This window comes from Helianthus annuus, chromosome 12 (assembly GCF_002127325.2).
Source record: "Helianthus annuus cultivar XRQ/B chromosome 12, HanXRQr2.0-SUNRISE, whole genome shotgun sequence".
Taxonomy (NCBI): Eukaryota; Viridiplantae; Streptophyta; class Magnoliopsida; order Asterales; family Asteraceae; genus Helianthus; species Helianthus annuus.
In genome coordinates this window covers 89,858,976-89,869,873 of record NC_035444.2, presented here as the reverse complement: position 1 = coordinate 89,869,873, position 10,898 = coordinate 89,858,976, and the positions used below count along the sequence as shown (strand labels likewise).

At 43.4% G+C, this 10,898-nt stretch overlaps 1 non-coding gene across 1 annotated transcript; it reads right to left on the bottom strand.

Annotated features, from left to right (window-relative positions):
- Positions 1-2,392: 2,392 nt before the first annotated feature.
- LOC118485193 lies at positions 2,393-2,499 on the bottom strand. Its single transcript, XR_004875498.1, has one exon. It is a non-coding gene; the product is annotated as a small nucleolar RNA R71 (small nucleolar RNA).
- Positions 2,500-10,898: the final 8,399 nt, after the last annotated feature.

Here is a 10,898-nt window from a genome sequence, read left to right as displayed (position 1 = left end):
TGGATTTATTCCCCTTCTCGAATCCCTCAGGTCTAGACAATGAAGACATTATGATATAAGAAGAAAGCACGGGAGAGTAAAGGAGATGGTAAGGAAAATGGTGAAGATCTACAGAAATCTTGAATATCTTCAAGAGGTTTTTGGAGAGAAGGTAAAGTAAGAAGTGAAGAATGGTGGCCATTAGGGTTTTCTAATTAACTGTTTATACCCATCACATTTAATGTGATGGGTAATTATGCCTGCAAGTGGGAATAAAGTCGCCAACACGGACATGACATGTTATGGGGAAGAACTGAATTGACGGAAAACATGGGCGAGTGGGCGTCAGGCGCCTGCTCTAGCCAAAAAGCATAGTGATTAGACCAACGTCACCACCTATTGTATCAGCTTCCCCGTCTTCGAGGCGGTAGTCATACCTCACCTTGTCACTCAGACGTCACCGTTAACTTCACCAACCAAATGGACCGAGTGCATCTTCCCAACACTTAAAAAACTTATCCAAGAAGAAACATGCCTTACCTACCGATACGCATGCGCTAGTTTGACTCAATCTTGCACCCTTGATACCTCTAGGTAAGCATGCGCCGTCATAGCTCATTTCTACACGTAACTACAACCGAAGCCTTAAACACTCATCTAGTCCAGAGTTACACTCGGTCCACACTTTCTCCCAGAAACAACACTTGAATGGGGGACTTGAAGGGGTAAGATCCCATGCAGCGCATAGCCATATGCGCACTTGATCATAACTACAGCTATTCTCTAAACACTTGACTGGTTTTAGAGGTATCCTGCATAGGAGCATTCGCTCGTGTGCATCACGGTAGCTCACATAAAAGACAGGTAGTACACTTGGCAGCACCATGCAACCAATCAGCTTGTGCCAAACCTTGTCATTACACCTTCCTATGATGGAAGAATAGTACAAGGGACGAAAAGTACCAAAGGACGAACACGTGGTACCAATCAATCATTGCCAGATGCTGCCACAAGATCTCCACTAATAGTTGATGGCAGGCCTGGCAAAAGGTACACTTAAACCATGAATGTTGACCAATCACATTGCGCCACGTCACCCCCACCTCTACATACACTACTTGTCTTGTCGGAGGGGACCAGGTGGATATTCTCCTACAATGGTAGCTACAACAAGGCCCATCAGTCCACAATCCTCCTTTCCCACCTTCTACTATAAATACCAGACTCCTCCAAAGGTTTAAGGATCGGTTCTTTTTGTTGTATATTTAGCTAGGGCTGCAAACGAATCAAACGTTCGGAGAATAGTTTGTTAATCACTTGGCGATAAGTTTGTTTGTTTATTAAACAAACGAATACGAACAAAAAATTTCGTTTGTTTAGTTAAATGAATAAACATGAACAGAGGCATCGTTCGTTCATTCATGTCGTGAACATTAAGTTACGTATTCGTTTGTGTTTTATGGTTCATTAGTGTTTTTAGTTTTTATATTATTTTCTAATACTTTAAAATTCCAACTAATAAAATGTTTAATAAAAGTCGGTGTATTGTATATTTTGTCCATGAACGCTTGTTTGTGTTTGTTTGTTTCCATTTGTGTTCATGAACATAGTTTGTGCTCATTTGTGTTCATCAACATTCGTTTTCATTTGTTGCCTAAGATTGACAAACAAACACAAACACAAACGAACATGAACAAGTTCATTTCCTTAACAAACGAGTGCGAACATAAAGTCTCATTCAGTAAGCGTTCATAAACAGTTCATGAACACATATAATTCTTAACAGCGAAAACAAACAAGATCTTCTTCATGTTTGTTCGGTTTGTTTGTAGCTTTATAGGCATTTGTTTTTCTAAAAAGAACGATGAAAAACATCTTCTTTGGGTCCCTTTGTACTATATGCATATAAATATAACATGAAGAGAGAATTAATGGTGGGCCATGTCAACTTTCTTTTATAAAATATAGAGTAAAATGCCAAAATGGTCCCTAAGTTTAGGTCACTTTTGACACTTCAGTCCAAAAATGAAACTTTTTATAGCTGGGTCCTTAAGGTTTTATTTTTGTTGCCATTATCATCTAAATGGCAAATTGGGTTAGAAATTTCTGTTAATCACTCCCCTTTTGTCTTTTTCCTCATTTAAATGAAGGGTATAATGGTCATTTTATGTCTAATTTTATTTTACTAAAAAAATCGCCCAAAAACATATAAATAAAACCCACACCTAACCCAACCCCCACCTCCCTCTCCCCCCCTTTCTCTCTCTCTCTCTCTAGAGAACACCACCACACCACCAGAGCACCACCATGTAAAACCTCGCAAAAATCATGTCCAATACAGTGATGACACGTGTCATAAACATTAATCATGTAAAAAATTTTATATAAGTATTTCCCTCCTACTAAAACAGCTAAATTAATGACGAAAATTAATACATATTCGCAAGAGGACGGGGAATCCTTATATGAAACTTGGGAAAGGTTCAAGGAGCTATTAAGAGAGTGTCCTCATCATGGTCTTGCAGTATGGCAACAAGTATCCACTTTCTATAACGGGTTGTTGGCACACACAAGACAAACACTTGACTCTTGCTCCGGGGGACTTTTAGGTAATCGTCGCCCAAATGACTCTTGCTCAAACCAATTTTCAGTGGCACACTGTAACACCCCGTGTTTCGAAAGTCAAAGTCAAGATTGAAGTCAAAGGAAGAAAAGATTGCTAATTACAATCTGTCTCTCCTTACTCAATTCCTGTTTTGACTTCTTTGACTCGTAGTTAGTCTATCTTATGTTTTACGTTAGTTGTCTTATGTGGAGTAATTAATTATAATCGCAGTAATCGAAGTATATTCACCGCTGCGAATCGCTTTACGACTGAGAATAATAGGAAGTAACAATACGATAAAGTCAACTAAACGCTAATCAATCTAATCTAATCAACATCACGCTCGCAACTCGAATTACGCATTTTGGTGATTATTATACGTGTGTGTGTGCCTTATATGTTACCTGTGCATGTTTATTTATGTAATGTGTGATAATCAATCGAAACGCAATCGAACTCATCGCAATCGAATCGCAATCACAAACCGAATATGAACTAAGGATGATTGTATGTAGGTATAGTATGATAATTGGTGGCGAAAAGACAGTGCGCGATATGAGTAGTTGGGATTAAAAGTAATTTGAATAGGAAACTCTATCGCATTCGCATCGCTACCAAATCGAAATCGAAATATCAAAACTTGTCGCACCGAACACGCAAACGAAATGCCAGCCGACCGGATTGCCATCCGACCGGGCTGCCACCCGGATGAGATACCATCCAACCGGCCAACCCTTTCCACTTTTGGAATCCTATAAATACCCCATGTCACTATCATACTTTCCACTTTTGGAAACTCTCTGACCGAAAAGCTCGTGCTCCTCACCTTTTCTTCGATTTCTCCCGATTCTGGTAAGATCTCTTCCTAAATCTTGTACTTTCTTGATCTACACGCACTCCTTCACCTTTCTATCTTTTGAATCTTAACTTTTAACCGTGAAAACACCAGGATTCAAGGTGTTCTAGGATGACGTCATCATGCGTCCTTAAAGAACTTCGTGTTTTGGCCTCAATCCACCAAGAACAACTTAGATCTAACCGATTTCCACATAAACTAACAAAGATCTTTTATAGATCTAGATATATTCACGGTGAAAAGGATTGAGAGAAGGTTTTCCAACATTCTTTCAACTCTTTTGCACTTAGTGCACTCAAAACCGATAGAATCAGGGCTTGTACCGACATCCTACTCATTATTGTGGTTGTGTTGGTCTAAGATCTGGATTCTACTCACGAGACCACCGATCTTGGGTTAACCAAGAACAACCGTCTTGAACCGAATAACTGGTCAAACTGGGGTGATTCTTGTTTGATCGGACCACTTGGGACAAGATGTGGATTCTGTTGACTAACACGTTAACGAAACGTCTCGATAAAAACGACAAACAATCAAATGGCCAAGTGAAAGACGAACGGAACGACCAGGACGGAGAGCTATCCGGCCGGACTACCGTCCGAACGGACAGTCATCCGAGCAACTGGCCATCCGAACGGCTTACACCTTGGGTCCCACACTTAACCAACTTTTTCCGAAGTTTGAGTATTGAATGAATTGCTATCCGATCAGACTACCACCCGACCGGATTACCCTTCAGATCATGAGATACTATTATTTTAACACTTAGTCGATTTTTCAAACATGTTCAATGCATTAAGGATGCCACCCGACCGTATTGTTGTCCGATCGAGTGACAACCTGCTGTGAACTTGTTCTCACTGAAGTGTCAACCTATCGGATTGCCGTCTGATCGACCGACCATCCGATCGACCGACCTGAAAGGTAGAGATACTTCCATGTTTTAAAATACTACAACAAAAACTTCAAAAGACAAGCCATCATACACAAACACATCCTTCTCAAAGAAAGAAACAATCCACTCGAACAGCCATCCAACCGGACTACTGTCCGACCGGATTGCTGTCCGAACGGATTGCCATCCGAACGACTGGCTATCCGATCGGACTACCGTCCGATCGAACTGCCATTCGACCCACCAACACTTGTCTTCGTTTTACGCGTCACATACCATTATGCTATCGAACTATTCAGGCTAACCTTACTCTCAATAGCTCCCTTCAATCCATTCAACCGCTGTGAGTATACTCGATCCCTTTTTGCTTTATGCACTTTTGGGTGTTACATACGTTACTTATACGAAATCACATCAAACACACTACGCAATACTTTCAACGCTAACCGTTACCGCATGTATTACGTGACTTAATGAATGTTTGTTTGTTATGTTTACACATGGAATACTGTCTACCTGCCTTATTAACGGTAGTACTATTAGTTTGGACTCAGCACCCGTTCACTCAGGGGTTGTTAAGGACAATTATTTGCATGGATTACGGTGGTGATCATGTATTACGAACTGCCTTGCGCAGTCAACCCGCAGTCATTGGTATTGATAGATTCATGTCGATAACTAACATGCTTCATTTTCCGCTGTGTACGTGCTGGTTATGCGTAAACTATTCTGAACTCTATATGCTATTATCAAACTTGTATGCTCGCCTTTACACTATGTGTATTGACTTTTATTTTAACGTATGTGACAGGTTCTTAGGGTGCTTATCTGCTAGGAAATCGAGGCTAGAATAAAGCTCTAGAGGCCAACAAATAGTTGTCTCTACAAATGAAATCAAGAGTCTCTAGAAGCAGATAAACAATTGGGCTATTTGAAAAATTTGAATTGTCGGAATAGAACTATTTGCTTAGATTTTGTCTGTAATAATTTGTTTACCTTTTGAGACATGGTATGGGACATGTTACTTTAAATTGATTGGTAATGATAATTGTTATGGAAACTTCTGGACAATCTGTTTCGCTCAGTGCCATGCCCCGGTGTTTCCGCCATCGGTTGGGGTGTGACAAATTGGTATAAGAGCCATAACTATAGGGAATTAGGCAAGACTCGACCTAGTCCGGGTCGATGTCTTAGAGACCTAGTCTATAGTTAGGAACCAATAGATCAACTCGTGCATATCCAGTAGGGGTCATGTACGAGCCTATTTCTCGCTATTCTCGCCTATGCTACACTATCACTGCGCTCGAATTTTCAAATAAAGACAAGCGATTAAGTCGATATTAGGTGTGAAAACCGCAAACTCTCGACTAAAATTTGCTTGATTGACCCGCATTTTATTTACCAACGGGGAGAATTATACCAAATCAGGAGTGAAATCCATATTTTGATGAATAATCGCCTCTATTTTATTAAAAATAGGAATGAAGTTGTTAAGCCAGGGGTGAAACCCTAAACTTGACGACTTGTTCCGACCTTTGCTTGGTTTTACAAAACTCTCACCAAAGCCTCAACGGACTCCAATGACCTGAAGTCACGATATGACTAACGTGATGCGTGCCAAATGCCCAAGAATCGAGATATGAGCACAAGTCCTGAAGGTCGAAGTGTGTACAACAGGTCCTTGAGAATAGTCGAATCACTTCGGGTAGTCAATGTCTAATAGCCGCAGACAATCTATTTCTCAATTTTTATGTGTTTTCGATTCTGAGCCCGCAAATGCTGACTCTGATGATACGTCGTTTTTATGTGTTGGTACGTGTATTTACCTGCTTACGTGTTTAAAATTTTGGAAACTTATTCGATTTTTGCTCTCACTACGATCGACACACACGACCCGCATTGCCCTCCTATCTCAAAACGTTAACAAATCGTTACTACTATAAGGAAACGCCGTATGCTACGATGCTCGCTATACTATACGCTTATACTATACTACTCGCTATACTACTCGCTACGCTAAACACGATCTCTATATTCGAATGCTCGTAGACTTTGAATGATAGGTTTCTGTATTCTGACTGCTCCTATGTGCTTTTAGGTGGACTATGTGCTTTTGTGTTTCTGTGCCCTACGTGCTTTCGTGCTTATGTGCTACTGTGTTTATGTGAATCTGTGATTTTGTGCCTATGTGTTTATATGATTATGCGACTATGTTCCTAAGCTTTAGTAAGTATTAGACGTGTGAGGTGAGATCCGATTATGATTTGTCTTAGACCTATGATGATGTCTGTTGCAGACAATGTCAACTGGACCGTCATCAGGATCCCGTCACCCACCACTTTCTCGCCAAGAAAAGAGAGGCAGACGTCTTGCTGCTATCATCGCTAAGCAAGTAGCAAAGGTTGTGACTGATGTCTACGAGAACGTCAGCAAATCATCTGAGGAGTCGAGAACCGAAGCTCCTAAAGCTACCCCCAAAGCTGCCTTCAGTTTTAAGCAGTTCAAGGCTTGTGGGCCAAAGGAATTCACTGGCGAGGAAGGCCCTACAGCGTTGTTCCAATGGGTTGATTCCATTGAGGTAACTCTATGACAGAGCGGTTGCCCTGACGATCTCCGGACTCTCAATGCTACTGGCGTCTTCCAGTCCCGTGCACTAGACTGGTGGACGACCGAGAGAAACAAACGTGGGAACGATGCAGCCAACGGTCTGTCGTGGGACGAACTCAAGGAGGTCATGCTGGAAGAATTCTGCCCTCCTCATGAACGCCAGAAGTTAGAAGATGAATTCTGGCACATAAAGCAGAAGGATGGCGAAAAAGCTGCTCTAACTGCTTGATTCAAGCAGCTCAGTATCATCTGCCCTGATCAAGTGAAGACTTCTGACATGGCAATCAAGAAGTATATCCGAGCCCTGCCTGATTGTGTTGCAGATTTCGTGCAAGCGGCTAAGACTAGGACGATCGAAGAGACCTACTTACTGGCCGCTGAAATCAACGACAAGCGGTTCAAGGCTGGTGTCTAGGATAAAACTTCGAAGCACCTGCATCATGCTACCACCGCCACTCCAACTGCCGAAACTGCCGCCGCTCAACCGTCAAAGTCCTCACGCCGAAAGAAGAAGAAGAACAACAACAGCTCCAGCAACAAGAACTGTGCTGCCACTACCACTGCTGCTCCTCTTCAGGCCGTACCGGCCCAGCAGCAGCATCATCACCGTCCAGCACCAGTTACCTATGCACCTCCTGCAAAGCGTGCAAACACAGGCCCCCACCCGGTTTGCCCAACATGCTCTTATCATCATCTGGTGGGTCTTGCCTGTCGTTTCTGCGCCCACGGCAACATATACGGTCACTTCACTGTCAACTGTCGTACTGGTCCCCGTAACACCGCAGCTCCTGCCACTGCTCATCAAGCACTGCTCCCAGCCCCGCAAGGCCATCACGCGGCTCAGGCACCCACGATCAATGCCCGAGTCTGCTTCGCATGTGGTGATCCCAACCACTTTGCGAACATGTGCCCGAATAGGGTTGTGAAGCAAGAGCCCCAGCAGCAGCAGCCTCATCAACAGCAACAGCCACAGCAACAGCAGCAAGCAGCACGCACCAGAACTTTCAACATCAACGTGCGCCAAGCCCAGGCTGACAACAACGTGGTTAATGGTACATTCCTTGTGAATGGTATTTATGCATCGTGTTTGTTTAATACAGCCGATAATTGCTTTGTGTCGTTTGAATTCGAGAAGCTCCTTAGTCGTAAGCGCTCCTATCTCCCCTCGGCGTTCGATGTGGAAGTCGCCACTGGAAGAACTGTCGCCGTTAATTCTGTTCTCCGTGATTGTACTCTTGAACTCAACAATCACGTTTTCCCAATCGATCTTATTCCAATGCAACTCGGAAGTTTCGACGTCATAGTAGGCATGGACTTTCTTCACGAAAACCATGCTGAAGTTGTGTGATTCGACAAGATGATTCGATTCTCGCTCGCGAATGGTGATTTATTGTGTGTCTACGGTAAAACTGCTTCGAAAGGCCTCAAACTCGTGTCATGTGTCCAAGCTAGCAAGTATCTCCGCAAGGAATACAGAGCTTTCTTGGCTAACATTGTAGTAGCGGAGAAGGAAAAGAAAAGGAAGACAGAAGTGAAAGACGTTCCTGTGGTCCACGAATTTCCTCAGGTGTTCCCTGATGATCTTTCTGGACTTCCGCCAAGCCGTGATATCGACTTTCGAATCGACCTCATTCCTGGAGCCAACCCTGTTGCCAAAGCTTCTTACCGACTCGCACCGTCCGAAATGCGTGAACTCTCAAATCAACTCCAGGAATTGCGTGAGAAAGGCTTCATTCGCCCGAGCACCTCTCCTTGGGGCGCGCCAGTCCTCTTCGTCAAAAGGAAGGATGGGTCGTTCAGGATGTGCATCGACTATCGGGAATTGAATAAGCTAACCATCAAGAACCGCTATCCCCTACCTCGCATCGATGATTTGTTTGATCAGCTACAAGGTGCTACGTGCTTCTCGAAGATCGATCTACGCTCAGGCTATCACCAGCTACGCATTCAAGAGGAGGATATACCCAAAACCGCTTTTCGCACTCGTTACGGCCACTATGTTATACCTTTTGGTCTAACCAACGCACCCGCGGTTTTTTATGGATCTGATGAATCGCGTGTGTAAACCATATCTCGACCGCTTTGTCATCATGTTCATCGACGGTGTCCTGATCTATTCCAAATCGAAGGCCGAACACGCGCAACATCTACGTTTGGTTCTCGAACTACTCGAGGGGAATCGACTCTATGCTAAGTTCTCCAAGTGTGAATTTTGACTGGAGGAGGTTCAGTTTCTGGGTCACATCGTAAATAGTCAAGGTATTCATGTCGATCCCGCGAAGATTGAGGCAGTTAAGAGCTGGATTACACCTAAGAACCCGTCTGAAGTCCGTTCTTTTCTCGGATTAGCGGGCTATTATCGACAATTTATTGAAGGATTCTCAAAGATCGTCGTGCCACTTACCGCTCTCACGCATAAAGACAAGCCTTTTGTTTAGGAAACTGAACAAGAGTCTGCCTTCCAAACCCTCAAACATATGCTCTGCAATACTCCTGTTCTCGCATTGCCCGATGGAAACGTCGGTTTCATTGTCTATTGTGATGCTTCCAACCTTGGTCTTGGTTGTGTCCTCATACAACGGGACAAGGTTATAGCCTACGCATCTCGTCAGCTCAAAATCCACGAGAAGAACTATACAACCCATGATCTCGAGCTAGGCGTGGTTGTTTTTGCGTTAAAGATTTGGCGACACTACCTGTATGGTGCAAGTGTACGATCTTCACCGATCATAGGAGCCTACAACATATCTTTGATTAGAAAGAACTTAATATGCGTCAACGCGGATGGGTAGAACTTCTCAACGATTATGACTGTGAGATTCGTAATCACCCAAGCAAAGCAAATGTCGTTGTCGACGCTCTCAGCAGACGGAGTTATTTGCTTAGCATTCGCGATACCCAAGCCCAATACAATCTCGAAACCCTCATTCGCGAAGCCCAGCATGCCTGTTTTAATGAATGCACTTTGAAGAAGCAGCGAATCTATCACGATGGAGCTCAACTGGTGAATAAATCAAATGGAATATTCCATTACCTATACCGAATCTGGATCACTAAGCGGACCAATTTGCAACAGATTTTGATGGACGAAGCCCACAAATCCCGATATTCTATTCATCCCGGTGCCGATAAAATGTACCAGGATCTTCGCTACAAGTACTGGTGGCCAGGTATGAAAAGGGATATTGCTCTCTACATTGGGAAGTGCCTGACTTGTGCAAGAGTCAAGGTTGAACATCAAAGGCCCTCTGGCTTACTCGAGCAACCCCCAATCCCCATGTGGAAGTGGGAGAGTATAGCTATGGACTTCATAACAAAGCTTCTGCACACGTCATCAGGTCACGATAGCATTTGGGTTATTGTTGATCGTTTAACCAAATCAGCCCACTTTTTACCAATACGGGAAGACTACAAGGTAGAACGATTAGCCCGAATCTACACTGACGAGATCATTGTAATCATGGGACGCCTCGCGACATCATCTCTGATCGTGACGCTCGGTTTACCTCGCGACTGTGGGAAACGTTTCAAGCTGCTCTCGGTACTACGCTTAATCTGAGTACCGCATTCCATCCTCAAACCGACGGTCAGACTGAAAGAACAATTCGTACTATTGAAGACATGCTCCGTTCATGTGTTATAGACTTCGGTGGTAATTGGGACAAATACCTACCGTTAGTCGAATTCTCGTATAACAACAGTTATCATTCCAGCATCCAAATGGCACCATTTGAGGCTTTATACGGAAGAAGATGTCGATCGCCTATTGTATGGCACGAGATCGGTCACTCGCAATTAACCGGTCCTGAGCTATAGAAAGAAACGACTGACAAAGTCCTTCAAATTCAAGACAACTTGTTGAAAGCTCGAAGTCGACAGAAAAGTTACGCCGATAAACGACGCAAGCCCCTTGAATTTGACATTGGCGACTACGTACTCCTAAAGGTATCATCTTG